This window comes from Cricetulus griseus, chromosome 2 (genome assembly GCF_003668045.3).
Source record: "Cricetulus griseus strain 17A/GY chromosome 2, alternate assembly CriGri-PICRH-1.0, whole genome shotgun sequence".
NCBI classification, from domain to species: domain Eukaryota; kingdom Metazoa; phylum Chordata; class Mammalia; order Rodentia; family Cricetidae; genus Cricetulus; species Cricetulus griseus.
The window spans coordinates 88,202,476-88,221,332 of NC_048595.1; the positions used below are offsets into that span (position 1 = coordinate 88,202,476).

The 18,857-nt window shown below is 47.0% G+C and overlaps 1 long non-coding RNA gene across 2 annotated transcripts in view; it reads right to left on the reverse strand.

Moving 5' to 3' along the window:
• The window catches only part of LOC118238220, a 21,067-nt gene extending 2,772 nt beyond the window's left edge, over positions 1-18,295 (reverse strand). The window contains exon 1 of one of the 2 annotated variants that reach the window (XR_004767988.1): positions 17,934-18,295. This is a non-coding gene — a long non-coding RNA (uncharacterized LOC118238220). Of the gene's footprint in view, positions 1-1,220; positions 1,319-17,933 lie in introns of those variants that run through there. The other variant, XR_004767987.1, reaches the window with a different exon arrangement.
• Positions 18,296-18,857: the final 562 nt, after the last annotated feature.

The window sequence follows — 18,857 nt, forward strand, 5'->3', positions numbered from 1 at the left end:
GAGGAAAGATTCTTCCAGGTCAAAATTTGACCTTAACTATTCTTCCTAATCCTGCTTATCAAACAGCAGTAAACATGATCATACAATGAATAGTCAAATTGACCTTAATCTAGGCACAATTCTCAGTCACAGAAACGTGAGGCTCCTTTGTAGTTCCCTCCTTTCTCGGCAATTCAGCATCACTAACTGTCTAATAGTGGCATCATACCAGATTGCTTCAGTGACTCCACCCAACACAGCTCTGTTGTTGCCGTAAAATCTGGCCAGGAAGGTTGCTGTGGTGGAACACATATGTTACCCCATCATTTGAAAGACTATGGCTGCAGGTTTGTGATCATGTAAGCTATGCAAGGCAACTATGTCTCAGAAAAGATAAAAAGATTTGGTTAGGGTAACACAGGGCCTGTGCCAGGCAGTCAGCTCTACTTAAGTCTGCCCATATTCCTAACTCCAGTTCTTATGTTCTAGGGCCCAGCAGAAATGTCTGTGACTGCAAGCTGATGTAGGGAGGTGAAAATAAAACCATAAATGACAAAAACATGACTGAGAGTGTTCTCTTGTTATACACTCTTACAATAAGTGGTTCAGAACTATTTTCATCTAGTGCTGTCACTTATGTAACCATCTTCCGTCTAATTGCCCTTAGAAATGCCAAAGCTTAGATGGTGTTGAAGTTTGGTGTAGGAGTGGGAAGGTCTCCAGGAAAAATAAATGCAATTAAGTTATTGATGGTCAAGTCAAACATGGTGTCCTACACAGGTAATCCCAATACTCAGGAGATAGGTACAGAAAAAAACAAATTGGGAGTTCAAGGTCACCCTCATCGACATAGAAATTTTGAGCCCATTCTGGGCTATATGAGACTACATTTCAAAATATAACTAAAATAGTTTTTTTAAGGGGTGGCAGGTGGTAAATAACTAGGAAGGCCATAGATCATCTTTTTTTTAAATCATTTTTTAAATTTGAATTAGAAACAGGATTGTTTTACATGACAATCCCAATTCCCTTCTCCCTCCTGTCCTCTCCTAACACTCCCCCCAACTAAAACCCTACCTATCACATACCCTTTCTTCTGTTCTTCCCTGACTCAACCTTTCTGCTCCCTCATGACCTCTGCATCCTTCCTCTTCTACCCTTCTCATTCTCATAGCTCCCTCCCCCCTCTTCCCATGCTCTCAATTTACACAGGGGATCTTGACCGCCAGAGATCATCTTACCTCATCTATGTCAGGTAGCCATGTACCTCTTGTGGGGAAGCCCCTGACTGTGGGCATCTCCCTACCTGCTGCATAGCACACTGCATATGTGAAGGCCCTAATTAGAAAAAAAAATGTTTATTATGTTTAGCTGAAATCTGCCATGTTGCAACCCATCCCTACATTGGACTGGTTCTGCCCTCTTCATAAACTGAGTGCATGTAAATCCTCTTTGATACAGCAGCCATTATAATAACTAGAGGATAAAGTAATACATAGAATTGCTACATAGAATTTGAAAACCCTAGGACTGAAGAGATGGTCCAGTAGCTCAGAGCACTGGCTGCTCTTGCAGTGGACTCAGGTTCAGTCCCCAGCACCCACATCAAGCAGCTCACAGTCCATTGTAATTCCAGCTCCAGGAGATTTGACACCTTCCTCTGGCCTCCAAGGGCACCTGTACACACATGGTGCACATGCACACACTCAGAAGCACAAATATACAAATGAAACAATAAATTAATCTTTCTTTTAAAAGCTTGAGATCTTAATAATCAAAATGGTTCACCAAAATAACTGACCACAAAGCAATTAAATTGATGCACAGGGAAGAAGGGGTATGTGTGATGTGTATAAGAGAGAAAATGTTATCAGACATGTAAAGAACACATATCAGTGTGCATTTAGTAGAAAAATAAGTAAAGAATATTGTGAATGTTTTTGTCCTCTCCAAAACTCATCCTGACTCCTAATCCCCTATGCAAGGGCATTGTGAGGAGGAGCCTGATGGAACTCCATCTTCAGGGTGTGGTTAAAGTGCTGCTATAAGCATTATTCCTAATAGCCAGAATCTGGAAGCAACCTAGATGCTCCTCAACCAAAGAATGGATAAAGAAAATGTGGTACATTTACACAATGGAGTACTACTCATTGGGAAAAAAAAAATGACATCTTGGAATTTGCAGGTAAATGGATAGAACTAGAAGAAAGAAGACATACTGAGTGAGGTAACCCAGACCCAGAAAGACAAACACAGCATATGCTCACTCATAAGTGGATATTAAACACAAAGCAAAGGATAACCAGCCTATAGCCCATGACCCCAGAGAAGCTAGGTAACAAGGAGAACCCTAAGAGAGACATACATGGATCCCCCCCCCCACACCCGGGAACGGGAAATAGATGAGATCTTCTGAAAAAATTGGCATCTGATAGCATGGCGGGGGAGGGGGGAGGAGGGAGGCTGGAAGAGGAAGAGGAGGGGGAAGGGAGAAGGGGAGGGAGAAGAAGAACGTGGGGGAATGGGGTGGTCAGGATCGGGGAAGGACAGAGAGGGAGAGCAAGGAAAGAGATATCTTGATCAAGGGGGGCATTATGGGGCTAGCAAGAAACCTGGCACTAAGGAAATTCCCAGGAATCCACAAGGATGACCCCGGCTAAGACCCTAGGCATCAGTGGAGAGGGTGCCTGAACTGGCCTTCCCCTGTAATCAGATTGATGACTCCCTGTATTATCACCATAGACTCTGCATTCAGTAACTGATGGAAGCAGATGCAGAGATCCACAGCTAAGCACTGTGCTAAACTCCCAGAGTCCAGCTGAAGAGAGGGAGGAGTGATAATATGAGCAAAGGGGTCAAGACCCCTTTTAGGGGTACCCACAGAAACAGCTGACCTGAGCTAGTGGGAGCTCACTGACTCCAGACTGAGAGTGGGGGAACCTGCATAGGACCAAACTAGGCCCTCTGAATGTAGATGACAGTAGCGTGGCTTGGGCAGTCTGTGAGACCACTGGCAATGGGACCAGCATTTATCTCTAGTGCTTGAACTGGCTTTTTGGAGCCCATTCTCTTTGGAGGGATACCTTGCTCAGCCTAGATATAGGGGGGGAGGGCCTTGGTCCTGCCTCAAAGTAAGGCACCAGAGTTCCCTGACTCTCCATGGAAAGCCTTAACATGAGGAGTGGATGGGGTAGGGGTGGGGGGAAGGAAGGGGTAGCAGGAGGAGGGGAGGGAGTGGGAACTGGGATTGGTATGTAAAATGAGAAAAGATTGTTTTTAAAATGAAACAACAAAACTAAATAAAATGCTGCTATAAAGAGGACCTGTGGAGATAGAGTCACCCTCTTCCGCTCTTTCCCATACCGAAAAGTTGTTCCTAACCTATGGAGATCACAGTATTCAAGGGGCCATCCTAGAAGTAGACATCAGGTCCTCACCAGACACAAAGTCTGCCAGGACCTTGCTCGGAGAATTCCCAACCTCCAGAACTGTGAAAAGCAATGCTCTGCCCTTCATAAACGATCCAGGCTGCTGCATTCTGTAATGGTGGCACCAAATGGGCAGGACCTGCATTAGTAGTCATTTAAAAACTGACAAGAGCTGTGGTACTAGGCATATGAGGAATACGAAAATGTACAAAAGCAATCTCAAAAATGTAAATAAGAGCAAAATCATTGTAGAGTCTAAATTGATTCCATATTTCTTGAGGGCAGTTTGACAATATACATTTTCTGATTTTGCAATATTCTGCTCCAGAAACATACTTATGGTAGTTTATCCTAAAAACATATCTAAGACAAGGATACCGATGAATGTGTTTGCTTATAATATAAAAATATTCAAGAGCTAAATTTCTACCAATAGTCAGTTGTATAGATTTGGAAAACAATTATATAACAAACTTGTAAATTACCATTAAGTATGATGATCTCATTGATACAGAAAATACATCCATATTGGGTGAGAAAAGGAGGACTTAGGGATGTGGCTTAGAGGATAAAGTGCTTGCCACACAACCACAAGGACTTGGTTCGGATCCCTAATAGCCACACAGTAAAAGCTGGATATGGTAGTGTGCATTTGTAACCCCAGTGCTGGGGAAGTGAAGCAGGTGGACTCCTCAGCCTATTGAGCAGTCCATCTAGCTGATCCATGAGCTCCAGGTTCAGGAAGAGACCCTTGAAAGTAAGATGGAAAGTGATGAAGGAAGATACTCACTGTCATCCTCTGGCCCCTACATATACCAATCCACAGGAACACATATGTACATATACCACACGTACATATTTGTATCATACTTCTGGTGTGTGTGTGTGTGTGTGTGTGTGTGTGTGTGTGTGTGTGTGTGTGTGTGTGTGTCGTAGAGACACTTTGGCATTCCTTTTGGATAATGATTTTTCCATGTCTCTGCTTTCTTGTTTATATTCACCTTTGTGTTGAATAACCATATATTTTTTTTTAATTTTAAAGATAGTACAGGTAAATTTACCATGAAGCACAAATACTGAAAAGTACTTTTAGTGTCCTCTTCCTGACTTTTCTCCTTTCTTTTTGGGGAGCTCTGGGGTGTTGGTGGCAGTGATGAGCAGGAAACAAGGGCTCACTATGTAGCCCAGGCTGGCCTAGAGCTTAGGTTAGTCCTACTGCTTCAGGCTCTTAAATACTGGAGAACAGGCATGTTTCACCATGCCTGGATTTTTTTTCTGAGCTAAATCTCCCCAGTGCTTTCAAAGCTTTAAGTGGATGAACTAGAGACACCTGTTTTCAGAAGCTTCTACCTTCACCCAGGCTCCATTGATTCCCCTTATGGACCAGTAGCCAGAATGGAGACTTGATAGCAGCATCACCAGCCTGCAGCACACAGGACACTCGGCCGGCAACTGGAGACTAGCCCTGGAGATAAGGTACCCTGCTGCAGATCCACACTGAGTTCTTTCCCACATGCATTGTTGTAAAACCACACTTACTAAACTACCAGGAATCAGAATCTATCTCTACTAACAATCAATCCTCTCTCATTGAGCTTACCATTCTAGCCCAATAGATTCCAAGTCATCCATCCTCACTGTCCCTAAGACCACCACAGGGTCATTTTCTCCTGTGGTCATTCTAATTCTTGCTTGTTGGGTACATTCCCCTAGAAGCTTCCCTCTGCTCAAGGAGAGAGAAGGGTCTATTTTGCAAGTCAAAAGAGCATGTTTTCCTAGTCCATTATAGGCAATAGAAGAGATCCATACAGAGCTTCCAGAAGGCAACTGGAAAAACATTAAATATGACTAACCTTAGACACAGCACTACCCTTCCAGTGAGGGCGTCTCCAAGCACATGTGTGCTCTGATGGTGCTCTGGAAGGTGAATGAAAGAACTAAGAGGAAGAGGAAGAAGGGTAGGAGGCACAGGAGGAGGAGGGAGAAGAAGGGAGGAGGCACAGAGGGAAGGGGAAGAGGCGAGTGGGCAGTTTGCTTTGGTCAGGAATTTCTGATCCAGACTTTCTCTAAAAATGGGACAGTAAAAGCAAGATTTAGGTCCCTGACTCTAGGAGGCCCATTCCCTAAGTGGGCAGCTCTGTCTTCCTGGGGAATGTGAAGTTGCTCTTGGGATCTGTGCTTTGTTTGAAGAAACACTGGACATGTGGATAGAGAAGGCAATACTGAAACAGGTCTAAGAAGACATACCATATGGGGATGCTCAGAAGAGCAGCAGTTCTTCCAACAGAAATGGAGAAGAACATGGAAATGAGGTGGAGCCATTTGCACATGCAAAGCAATGGCTTTCCTACAGACCCTACCCTACCTGGAACAAGGTGCAGGTGCGGCTCCTGCTGGACCTCGGGTTTGGAAGACCAAGAGGTTCAAACATAAGGAGTTCAAGCCAGTCTGTGAACAGGAAAAACCTCTGCACATGGAAGCAGAGGGTCTCGCCCTCCTCTTGATAGCTTCTGCTCCTGTCTCCTCCAGAAGCTGCAGGCACCCCACACTCAGGAAAGTGGCTGTCCCACAGAGAAGATTCCTACATTGCTCCTTCATCAAGGCTACTCCTAAAGTGTTGTAGCTAAGAAGTGTCAATCTTTCTTTTTCTATTTTGATTTTGAGTTTAGACACTGTCTCATGAATATCTGGCTGGCCTCAAATTCAACATGTAGCCAACGATGACCCTGAACTGATGCTCTTGCCTCCATCTCCTGAGTGTTGGGATGAGGACTGTGCATCACTATGCCCAGCCCTTGGGACCAAACATGGGGTGTGGTCCATGCTGACCTAGTACTCTACCAATTGAGCTATAGTGAGCTGAGAAGCACCCGTCTCAATACATCTTCTCACACATTTCATATTTCACTGGAACTCTTTCTCTCACCTGCAGCCAGTTGTAACCCACCATGAAAAAATGATTAAACTAGTATTTATGCATCTGTTCAAAATATTTCCACACTCTGATTTCTCTCTTTAAGACTGATATTTAAATGATTAGTCCTCGTCACTTTCCAGTCACTGAATTCTCCCTGCTTTCCATGTGTTTATTTTCAAGCCTTTGAAAAAGGAAAACTATAAAACTGGGACAGTTCCCATGGTGACACATGGGTCTCTTTGATCGTCTTTACTCTCACACGGCAAGTGACCTCCCCCCCCCCCGCCCCCGCACCCAGACAGCTGAAGCTCATTAGAATCCTATGAAGAGGGATCACGCCTGCTTCATTCACCCGCCCTCCCCCAATGAAGATGACACTGCCGGCAGCCTTTGGAAGATGATCCATCTTGCTCATCAGCCATGCCTGGTGGAGATACTGAGAGATGGCTGAGGTGTGGAGCTCCAAGGTCCCTGGCACTGTACACAGGACCAACGCAGATACTGACTTTTCTATTGTGGGAAAGAGCCTAGTGTCAGAAAGCAAATGGAGTGCTCCAAAGTGTTCGTTCCTTCATTCACATCTGAGCACCACTGTAAGAAAGGCTCTATCTATGGGAGGGAGTCGCAAGGGGTGCAGAGACCAGTGGACCCAGCAGGAAGCTCACAATATGCTACGTTATTAAAGGGAAGCCCTCAGTCCAAATCTGCTGTTTTAAATTCTCAACAAAAGAATGATAGCCAGGCATGGTGGCACATGCTTGTAATTCCCAGCACGGGGGAGGCTGAAGAAGGAGATGAATGAGCTGGGCTGCATAACAAGGTCCTGTCTACAAAAACCAAGATGAGACAAAAGAATGATATGGGAAGAAAAGGTGCTTTGACATTCATTCTCTCATTCCCAGAGTCTAAGGAAAATGTGCACCCTCATTAATGTTAAGGCAGGCCTTGTCCTGCCCTCCAGAGCAGCCGCTCTTCAGACCCAGCCAAGCCTGGGTTTGGTTCCAGTGGAGCAAATGCAGGCCCACTGCACCCCAACCTTCATGAATACCTCAAAAGAGTGTAGAGAGCTCTGTCATCTTTGGATCAGAAAGAACTGGACACAGAGATACAAGCGACAACTGCCTTGCCTAGAGGATCCAAGAGAGTAAGGAAGGAGGATCGTGTGCTCAAAGCCACAGAGGGTTTCAGGACAACCTGGGCTACACGAGACACAAGAAAGAAAAAGAGAAAGGGTAGGAAGGGAGAGGAAAGGAGGGGGAAAGAGGGGAGAGGGGTGAGGGGAAAAGAGGGGAGGCAAGAGAAGGGGAAGGGCAGAGGGGAGGAGAGGCAAGAGGAGGGAAGGGGATGAGGGGGAGGGGAGAGAATGGGAGAGGAGGAAAGGGAGGGGAGGGGAGGCAAAAGAGGAGAGGGGAGAAGATTGAAAGTGAGGAGGGGGAGAAGAGAAGGGAGAACAGAGAGAGATGGGGAAGGGGAGAAGAGTTGGCTGCAAATGTAACTGAGTGCTTTGGGCAACACTAAGTGGGCTAAGTTAAACTCTCTGAACCTTGGGATATTCATCTCTGCAATGACAGGTATCCTTATTACATCTGATAGCAGATCAATGCCTAGTAGAGAACACTCCAGGAAGAAGTAAATGGATGACAAAGTCCACATAACTTGGTCATTGGGTCCCCAAGGCAACTTTAAAGACAAAGAAATAATTCCACCTAAGAAGTGCTGAGTCATTTCTGTGCTAGGTTAATATCAGTTCTGTTTATCTTCAGTTTCACTGTTGGACACAACCAGAACAGGGCTTTCAGACCTCATTGGGGGGGGGGGGGGGGTGTAACCCAGTGACACCTGGGTTACAGCTTAATTTGGGATCCTCAGACAAGGAGATCTGACCTGGCTAGTGGAAGTGTCCAGAAAGCACACTCGGGCACCATTCTCAGCCTGGCCTGAAACAGTCTGGCTGATGAACAAGGGAAGGGCTGTAATGAAGTTCACAGGTGCTTGGGGATGTATTGTAAACACCAGTGGGTGTGGGTGACTAGGTGTGGAGAGGTGACAATGAGGCTGTGCTAGAAGTTCAGAGCCAGTAAAAATATGGGCAAAAGGCTAGGAAGGAAGCCCCATCCACTGGGGCTGGTACGGAAACATAGCAAGCCAGACACTCAAACTAGAGACAAGAGTCCCTGGAGGCAAGTGTGGTCCTGAAGCCAAAGGGCAATCTCACAGAAAAGATGGTGCTGTGACCTTGTAACCTTGTGTCTTTGTCTACCAGAGAACAGTATTAGGGCACCTTCTGGTACACAGTCCACAGCGGACGTCTGTATCCAAGACCTGTCCTTGTTCACCAAGTCACGGCATTACTAATATTAACAATTAGTATCCTGATACCCCCACTTACCAGTTGGGTGACTTGGCTAGTCACTAACTACTTCAAGTTCTCCTCTCCTCAGATGCAACGTGCATATAATAATTAGTAGTTTCCATGCAGAGTCATTGGGAGGCTTAAATAATAGAATACATCTAAGAAAAAGAGAAAGCCTTTGGCTTAGTGCCCAGCCCAGCTAAGCCATTAATAAAGGCCCATAACACTGTCTTTCTCAAGTTTTTCTCATGTGCTGAGGCACCACTCTTGATGTTGTCTAGGTACCAGGAGAAAGCCAATGCCATGCTCACCCAAAGCACCAAAAAGAAATGTAATTGAGAGGTCTAGAGATTGAGACCTGGGAATGATGAAGCAGAATGACAATTGGCTTTAGAACATCTAGAACTAACACTGAGAAACTTATTCCTCCCTGATTCTATAGCTGTCTGAGAGCAGAGTGCAAGAGGATCAGCCACTCCCACCTATGTGAGCTAGAACGGAATTGTGGATGGAGAGATTGAGTCATTGGCCACGTTGGGAGCCTTACTCCTCTCATACACCCACTACCACTACCTGCCACTGACAGAATTCCTTGGGGAAGTGTGGTCAAGTATTCTATTATGGCCAGTCTCATAATAGAAGTCAGCTCTGTAGAGTGGAGAAAGATAGACTGCTGGGGGATGTCCTTCTGTATGCTGTGAATATATGTTTCTCTTAATGGCTGATGAATAAATGCTGATTCGCTAGTAGCCAGGCTAGGAGAATGCTGGGAAGGGGAATGCAGAGAGGGGCCTCCAGAGAGAGGCCAGGTAGCCACCAAAGGAGTAACATGCCAGAGCATTACAGGTAAGCCACAGCCTTGTGGCAATACATAGTTTAATAGAAATTGGTTAATAATTAAGAGAGAGCTAGCCAGTAAGAAGCCTGATCCATCGGCCAGTTTATAACTAATATAAGCCTCTCAGTGTTCATTTGGGCTGAGGGGTAACAGGACAGAAACTTTTAGTCCACAATAGAGTGCTTTGAGGTTTCTTATGCTCAAGATACCACAGTGTCTCAGTCAACTTCCTGTTGCCTGCAAGATGTAGGACTGTCAGCTACCATCTCTGCTGGCAGACCACCATGTTCCCTGTCATGATGATAATGGACTGAACCTCTGAAACTGTAAGCCAGCCACCCCAGTTAAATGTTTTCTTCATAAGAACTGCCATGGTCACGGTGTCTCTTCATACTAATAAGAACTCTAACTAAGACACTATCATAGAAGAAGTGCTCATTCCAGTGAAGCCCAGGACCCAGTGCTAGCAGCATCACCATGAGCCATCCTTGCCATGTCTAAGCTTTGGTTTCCTAGGCTACCAACTGGGGGAAATATGAGCTGCTGTGCCTACTCCACAGATTTATGGAAAGGAAACAAGACGGTCCTGGGCCACACAGGAGAGGTGAGCACAACAAAGACATGGATTGCTGGGTGTCAAGCTGCAACCAAGCTCTGAAATACTGGAAACCAACCTTCTCAGCTTACAAAAGGGAAAACCCAGGCGCTTGTGGCTGGCGTATTCCTTGGCTGGGTGACTAAGGGCAGTGGAAAAACATGATCCCCTGGATGTCCCAGAAGTCCTCTCTTGTTTGCCCACCACGGACATGTGGGCACCACCAGGACAGACCTCCCAGGAATGAAAGGCTGGGACCTGGGTAGAAGCAACAACTTCCCACAAGTTTCTCAGCTGTGGTTCAGTAAGGGAAGGGTGCATCTGAGAAACAAAAAAAGATTTCTGAGCTGTTGCTGGGGCTACTGCCTCTGCTGTTCCTGCTGCCACCACTGCTGCTGCTGCTTCTGCCGCCACCGCTGCTATTGTTGTACAGAGATCCCACAGTGTTACCTTGTGTGGTCATGAGCACCAGCTGCCTCACCCCACATCCCTGTCACTCCCTACCACAGCTGGAGAGAGGTAGGATGAGAGGCAGAGGAAGACCTGGGGAAATGGGGCTATGCAGAACTGAGAGATCCGGTAGGAAAGAAGAATTAGAACATGAGCCGAGCTCTTGAGGCAGCTGTGCTTGAGTTCCAGGGAAAGAGCCATCATAGTCTCTCAGTACTCCTGGGAGACAGAGAGGGTCAGGCTGGGTAAAGTGTTGCAGAGCAGGTGGAATCAGTGAGAGCCCAGAACAAGAACAAAGGGCTGGGGTTAACTGCTGAAGTCCAGAGGGAAAGTATGGAAGGCAGGGCCTTATGGCCCTCACTTGTCTCCTCCTAGAAGCTCAGAGAGAGTATTCACTTATGTTTTTGATCATGTTTTCATTACATACGCAATGCATCCGTACATTCTCAATGCAAACAGTGCAGACATTATATACAGACCCGGGAGCTCCCGAGAGCACCCTATATTTCAGAGCTGAGACTCTCCTAAGCAAAGTAGGAATCTCAATCCAAAACATGTCCCTTGGTCTAAAATCCATCTGGCTTCAGATATTGCAGGCATGTTCTCAGGAATGGTGATAGCTTGAACCCAAGATGGAACCAAAATGCTTGATAGGTTACCCCTGTCTCCACATACAAGAGTTTTGTGTGCTTTGTGCCTCTAGGTCATCATTTGGGTGAGTTTTACATGTTTATGCTCACTCTTTATTTATTTATTTTTGTCTGTCATCATAAATCAGTCCTTACAGCATTCTAATCAAAGCCAGCTTTTCAAATGATGCTGTAGCTGGGAGTTTAACTGCCTAAATATTGTTCTTCCCCCAGTACTTGAGGAAGGGAGTGAGATGCTGACATGGCAGTTGTCCCCAAGAACCAAGTGCTGCCACTGCACAGTGTGAGGTTGCCTCTGTGTTTCAGCTCTGTATCCCTGGGATGCTAAGGGTGGAAGTCAACCTTCCCACCACTGGTCTTTAAAATGGAGGAGGGCTAGGGGGTGGCTCACTTGATAGAATGCTTGCCTAGCAGGACAAATGCCTGGGTTCCATCCTCACTACCACATAACCTCAGCACCACAGAAAAACCAAGCAACATATAAACCAGATAGAGTGGCACATGCCTGAAATTCTAGAACTCAGGTGGTAGAAGCGGGAGGATTAGCAGTTCAAGGTCATCCTTGGCCATATAGCAAGTTCAAAGCCAGCCTGGGATACAAGACACACTCAAGGAAAAGAAAGGAAGGAAAGAGGAAGTGGATGGAGGGAAGGAGGGAGGCAGGGAAGCAGGGAGGGCAGGAGGGAGGCAAAACAATGTATGAAGATGACTTCCCTTCAAATGTGGTATGGAAACTCTCTTCTGGATTCTTCTTGCCAAGGGCCCACCAACCATAAGCCTTCAACTGCTTTGAGAGAAAACTGGACAGACACACCTCCAAAGATCTTCCAGCCTGGCCTCCCGGGGCTGGGCTGCTTGAAGGTCCTAAGGGGCAGCAAGACTGAGTTCATTTTCCCCTGAAACCTTACCTTGACCCCTGCCAGTTCTCAGTTGCACAACCGTCCAGTCACTTAAGTCATACAACAGTGGCTCTCAGAACATGCTCCCAGATGGCAGTATCAATGTCACCTGGAGCATGTCACAAATGTAGTTTCCCAAATTCAACCCACTGGATCTAGATTTTGGGGGTGTGACTCAGTGGTATGCTGTTTGGTTGTCGTGGTTTTGTGGAGGGTAGGGTTTGTTAGTTTGGGGGTTTTTTTATTGATTGATTGATATTGTGTGTGTGTGCGGGTGCATGTGCGTGTGCGTGTGCGTGTGCATGTGTGTGTGTGTGTGTGTGTGTCTGTGTGTCTGTGTGTGTGTCTGTGTGTCTGTGTGTGTGTCCTTGTGTCCTGTTTCATATGTAGAAGGATCCTCCTTTGCCTCTCCCAGATGAGTTTGATTTGCTTTGTCAACACAACCATGAGAATACAATTTTTCCTACTTAGCTTTTCCTAGTTCTCTGTGTGCCCTGAACACATATCTAACTAACATCTATGAACCTCAATCTTGTCATCTGCTTCCCTCATTTGACAGAAGAAGAAACTGAGGCCCAAAGAACATAAACAGTATGCTCAAGGCAGTAAGTGGTGACGCTGGTTCGACCCTCTGGTTTAGGAGTCCCTAACCATTCTGCACCATTGCTTCCTGTGTGTACCCAGCCCCGTGGTTTCAGCTGTGTGTCATGGGCTCTGAGAACACACCTGCTTCTACATGACAGTCCTTCAGGCCATAGAGATGATTCCCATACCCAGCCAAGAGCTCTCCAGCTCTTTTCTGAGGCCGCTGCCTCTATAGAGCCACAGCTGCCAGTGCTGGTGCCACAGCAGGCTTGGGAAGAAGGGAGGAGGCCTCCCCTTGTTCTCTCATTGGCTGCCTCTCTGTCTTCCCCTTTCCTGTTTCCATGGCAGGCCCCCACCTTTGTATCCAGAACGATGACAGGACATGCTTTCTAAAAGATCTCATTTTCTACAGGCATTTCCTATTGGTTTCCTTCCTGATGGAGGGCCCTCCCAGGCTGCCCTGAGTCAACAAGGGGGGTGGGGCAGAAAGAATGGAAGAGGAACAGGGAAGGGAAGGGAAGAGAAGAGAGAGTGGGGTAAAGGGAAAGGGAGAGGGAATTTAGAAAAAAAGAAAGAGCAGTTCATGTGTTTCCAGTCTGGTATAATGTGGCTGGCAGAGACAAAGGAGACCCTGTTGTGGATGATAACAAAATTCCTTTTTAAGCCTCACATCACTACCTTTGTGGGATTAGTAGAAAAAAGGAGTTTCTCTGAAAGGAATTCTCTCATCAAAACTGTACCTCTGTCTGCATGCCTGCCCTCTTCCTACCCACACCAAGCCTGGGTTTCCCCACCATGGGGAACCTCTGGTCATTCCTTCAAACTCTCCTACTTCAAGGGTTAAGTGACCACTAGGGAGTCAGTCAAATTGAACTTCATCCAGAGTTCCTTGTGAGTTGGGTGACATCTCCAGTGCAGCGGCTCACTTGAAAAAGAGAGGTAAGGCTACTCTGTGTGTTCCTAGCTCAGTCACAACAAATGAGAACAGATGTCACAGCTTAAACTTGGCCCAGGACCAGGTGGTACATCTCTACATTTCCAGCACTTGGAAGGCAGAGACAGGAGGATCACCATAAATTCAAGCTCAGCTTGGTCTACATAGTGAGTTCTAGACTAGCCATAACTGTTTAGCTAGACCCTATCATAGGAAAACAAAGCAAAGGTGTATTTACCCACAGCTCTGGTGGCACAACGTTCCATAGCAGAGTATCAGTAAGGTTCATACTCCCAGTAGTGTGTACAGAGGTACGCTTACATATTCTGAAATATGAAAGGCCATATGCTAATAAATCCTCTGTAAATTGAAAGTCTAAACTGTATTTAATGTGTCTGCTTAAAGACCCTAACCTAGAAGAGATCCTAGTTTAGCCTGACCGGTGCTTCATCTGCTTGGAACCTTACATTAGCCAAAATTATAAAAAAAAAAAAAAGCCTAACACAAAGCCTGTTTTTTAAGAAGTACTGAATTATCTCATTTCATTCACTGGAAGCACAAAACAGAATGGTAATTTTAAGTGGAACCAGGCTTCATATAGTAGAGCATGCTGTGATCTCAGCAATTAGGGAGTAGTCATCCTAGGCTGCATAAAGAGTTGAGGCTAGCCTAGTCTACAGAACCTTGCCACAAAGAAGAAAGGAAGAAAGAAGGCGGGAAAGGAGGAAGGGAGACAAGGAAGAAAGAAGGAAGGAGAGGAAGGGAGGGAAGAAGGGAGGGACAGAGGGAGGGAAGGAGGGGCAGAGGTAGGGAAGGAGGAACCAGGAATGGGTAGAGGGAGGGAGGGAGGAAGGGAGGGAGGGAGGGAGAAAAACTGCCCACAAGTCAGACCCCATGTATACAGAAAAGACCTTGCCTTGCCTTTCTGGCCTCTGGGTTCCCAGTGTTCACTCTCATCTCATCCCCACCTCTGCCTAACTGCCCCCTCTTCTGCTTGTCTCTTCTGTGAGTTTCTTCTAAGAACACATACCAGTGGATTTCATATCCACTGGATAAGTCAGGATAACTTTATCTCAAAATCCTTAATCTGGGGCTAGAAAGATGGCTTACAGTTGAAGGGTACACACTGCCTTGGCAGAGGATCCGAGTTCCATTCTACCTTAGGCAGCCCTCAACTATCTGCAACTTCTACCCTAGGGCATCTGACACCCTCTTCTGTCCTCCATGGACCCCTGCACCCCTGTTCACATACTCATACACAGACACACATCTACACATAATTTTAAAATACAATAAACCAACATTTTAATGATCCTTAATTTAATGACATCTACAAAGACCTTTATACAAATAAGGCCATGTTCCCCAATTCAGGGGTTAGGTCAAGGGCATACTTTTGCTGGAGGCTCTATTTGAGGCAAAAAAGACCTCCTTCATAGGATCATGATTTTGTTGATAAGAGACAATGAACAAAAGGGACCAGGTCAAGGGCTAGACATAGTGGCTACTCAGCAAATATTCAGATATAATTCTTGATGTCTCTACCCCACCCTGCCACACTTCCTTATAAGCTGGCCCTGGAATTAGGCATGTCCAAGGCCACTAAGGGTTATGATAATGAATTCTAAGTAGTCAGGATAGCATAACCCACCCCCCATTTACACTCATAGACCCATCTGATTTATACCAGCACAGAGAAGGAGGCAGGGAAGACTCTTCATCCCATTTTGCAAATGAATACATGGAGTCCCAGACTGTTCTGTTACTTCTTAGGCCCACTAAGCCCAGAGCTGGTGTATCAGGGGACATTAACAGCTTTCTCGGGGTGCTACTATGTTATCAGAAAGCAACAGCAATGGGATTTTCAGCAATGGGTGATCTAGAAATGATAACAGCGTGGAGATGACTTCCCAAGAAATGTTATTGCTGCAAAGATCAAAACTGTCATGCATTTGCAGTGAGCCAAACTGAGTGCAGACCACACAGCATTCAGTCTCCCTGGGGTGGTCTCAGGGTACCATCGCACCTCTGCCCTCCACCAAAGGTGTCAGAGAAAGAAAATCTCATTGTGGAGCACAAGGAAGAAGAGGAAAAACTGACCCCTGCCTGGCTACAGCTTGGGTGCTCATTCCCATGCTGAGTGATGTCAGACCCTAACCCCTAAGCCTAAGCCTAACCCCTAACCCTAACCCTAACCCTTAACCCTAACCTTAACCCTAACCCCTAACCTCTAACTCTAAACCTAATCTTAAAGGCTGTGTGATGTCCAGCCTTTTTGTACCTTAATCTGCCTGGCCACTTGTAGATAAAGTAGGTTTGAAAGGTGATGGCCAACCTTCTCCCCCAGCACACCCTCACCCCATCCTGAAAGTCCTGACTTCTACATCCCTGTACCAGCAGGCTTGCCTGGAAATCTTAAGTGAAGACATTATTCTAAATTATGTCTGTGTTGTTGGAGTCTAACAGTTTTTATTTATGTTTCCAAATGCTAGGATGACCTGCTGGCTTTCCTAAGGAGATGACAAATGAAGAATTTTCCCCTACTTAGCTGTGTGACATTGAGTAACCATCTAACCTCTGAAACCTCAAGTTTCCTCATCCATATGATGGGAAGGGGGAGAAGGGGGAGGGGAGAAGAAGAGATGGGAAGAGGGGTGAGAGGAACAAAGAGGAGGGAAGAAGGAGATTCTCTCCAGATTACTTGTTGATTAGGCCCATTGTGAAAGTACTAGTTGGGACCATCACAACAAACAGCTCCAGTCCGAGGTTAGTGACAGGATCTGGGCTTCTAAATGCTTCCCATGGCTTGTCCTGTCTGATGCTCACCATAGCTGTTGAGTATGCTCTGTCTTGGCCCCATTTCATAGATGAGAAAGCTGAGACTCCAAGGGGGAAACTAACTTGCCTGCAGGAGGGAATAAAGCTAAGTAAGAAGGCCAAGATGAGGACTCAGCCTCTGGGAGCTGGAGGTCAACACCATCACAGGACAGTCGGCCTGAGGAAGACATTGTCTTCTCATGCTATAGATCAACACAGAACCCGAGCTGTTTCTGTCTTTGTCCCCTTCCAAGCCTTCTGCTAGCCTCACGACGTGTGCACAAGAACAGGACCCCGAGATGCTGAGGTGAAGAAATGGAGACAGCAATATCTAACCTAAAGCAACAGGTGAACTGGGCCAGGCAAGCCTTCTTGCTGGATTTTCAGAGTACATAGTAACATCAAAGACAACATGAGTGTCCAGGGAAGCTAGAAAACAGATGTTATCTACACCTGGTGGGTGGTATAACAGAAGGTATATTAGTCTCAAGTGACTGAGTGTCACCCATGGGAGCAGGACACTGACAACAATCAACAGTGTGCAGGGAACGGGTTTCAGGTTGGCAAAGTGTCCCTGGAAACAAGCAGCCATGAGCTGAACTTGTGTCTTTGGAATCAGCCCCATTCTTCTAAGGTTGTACAAACCTGGCCTGGCTGTGACCTTTTCCTGGGTCCTTGGAAGAAAGGAGAACAAACTTGCCTTAGAGGTAAAGAGGTGACAGACACATTAATAAGGTGAAGTCTGAGGCTTCTGAAATGTCCCAAAGCTAGGGACCAGGTGTGGAATTCACCTGCTTCAGACAAGAACAGGCTCTTTGGGCTCCTATCTGAGAAAAACTGAACATAAATCATTCTTTGAAAAGATGCCTTGGGTGCCTCTCCTTGCCAGGGGCTCAACCCCTTTCAAAACAGCCCCCACCTCCTCTAACCCAGGCAAACACTGAAAGAAAAGCCTGAAAAGAGGCGTTTATTTGGGTGTGTGCAATCCATGAACAAATGATGCTCAGCATCGACCTCAAAGACACAAGAGAGTCCCTGGGGGTCCTGTCAGGACACCCTGTAACTGGCTGTTAGCTAAGCTGCCCTCTGGGCTGGAGAGCAAAGAGATGGCTAGGGACTTCTTATGTGAGCTAAGTATTGCAACCTGCAGTTCTAAGCACCCCTGAGGCGGCAAGGGGCGAGTGGGGGGGTGGGGGGGTGGGCAAGAAGAAAATGTTAGAAAAGAATTGAAGAAACTCAAAACAACAGACGCTAAACTTATTTATCACCCTACTGGAGTAGGGTTTGTTGATTCAAAAGTAACAGGATATGCAAGGTGGGGCGGGGAGCAAGATGCTTTAGACGTGGAAATTGACGTCGTTCCTTTCTTTTTACTTCAAAAACAAAAAGAGAATTCAAGGAAAAGAGACTAGATGGGGGAGAGAGAAAGAGAGGAGAAAAGAGAGATGAAGAGAGGAGCCAGGAGTATGCAGTCCGCGGGCTTCCTACCCGGAGAGCCAGAGAGGAGCGCGCTTTTCCGCAGCCGCCGCGGGCTCGGAGCTTTTAAGGGTTTCTAATCCTGGAAGGCTGTCTGACATCACCCCGTTTCTTGTCGGCTGATGTTTCGTACAAGCCTCTCATTTCCTCAGCGATCTCGGAGCCGCCAATTACTGCACCGATCTGGTGTTTATGTTTGCCCCGTCCTGCGCCTGGCCCCGCGCCCGCCCGCGAGCCTGCGCTTCCCCGGCCGCGCGGCCCGAGGGGGTGGGTGGGGGGCCCTGGCCCGCGCACCCCAGCGCATGGGAGGGGTCCCCCTTCATTTTTTTTCATTGACTTCAGCATCATGTGATCAGGAAGTCTGGCCTCCCTCCATTTCCCCTCCCGACTGAAGGGAAACATTGTGTAGCAGCCCGCCGCGGCCACTGGTGGGATGGCCTTCGCTGGCCTGACGTAGGGAGATAAAAATAACCGGCATATTTAAGGCCGGAGCAGGAATCCCGGCGCTCACACACGGCCTGGTCAGTTCCCGACGCCGCCAGCAGCTCCGCGCAGCATTCTAGCTGTGGCTGCGCCAGCCCGCTCAGCTCGGGACCGCCTGCACTGAGGATCTTGCCCTTGGCCTTGACCTGGAGACCCAGGCCGTGGAGGGGCACCTCGCAGAGCCCTCCTTTCCCCAAGCCCAGTGGTCTTAGGCTCTGTGTGCTGCCTCCCAGGAGACGGGAAGGAGAATGCAGAACAGGATGGCCCCAGAGAAAGTGGCCAAGAAGTCTGATGCCCCCAGGGGGTTGTTAAGACAGCCTTTGTCTCAGGGGAAGGTGACAACAAGCTGCCACTCCAAAAGCAGTCTGCCTCCAGCCAGGCTCCCTGGATTCCATCACACCACTGGGTGCCTGCCGACATTCTCAAATCAAGTCCCTTCTCTACCTCCTTTTA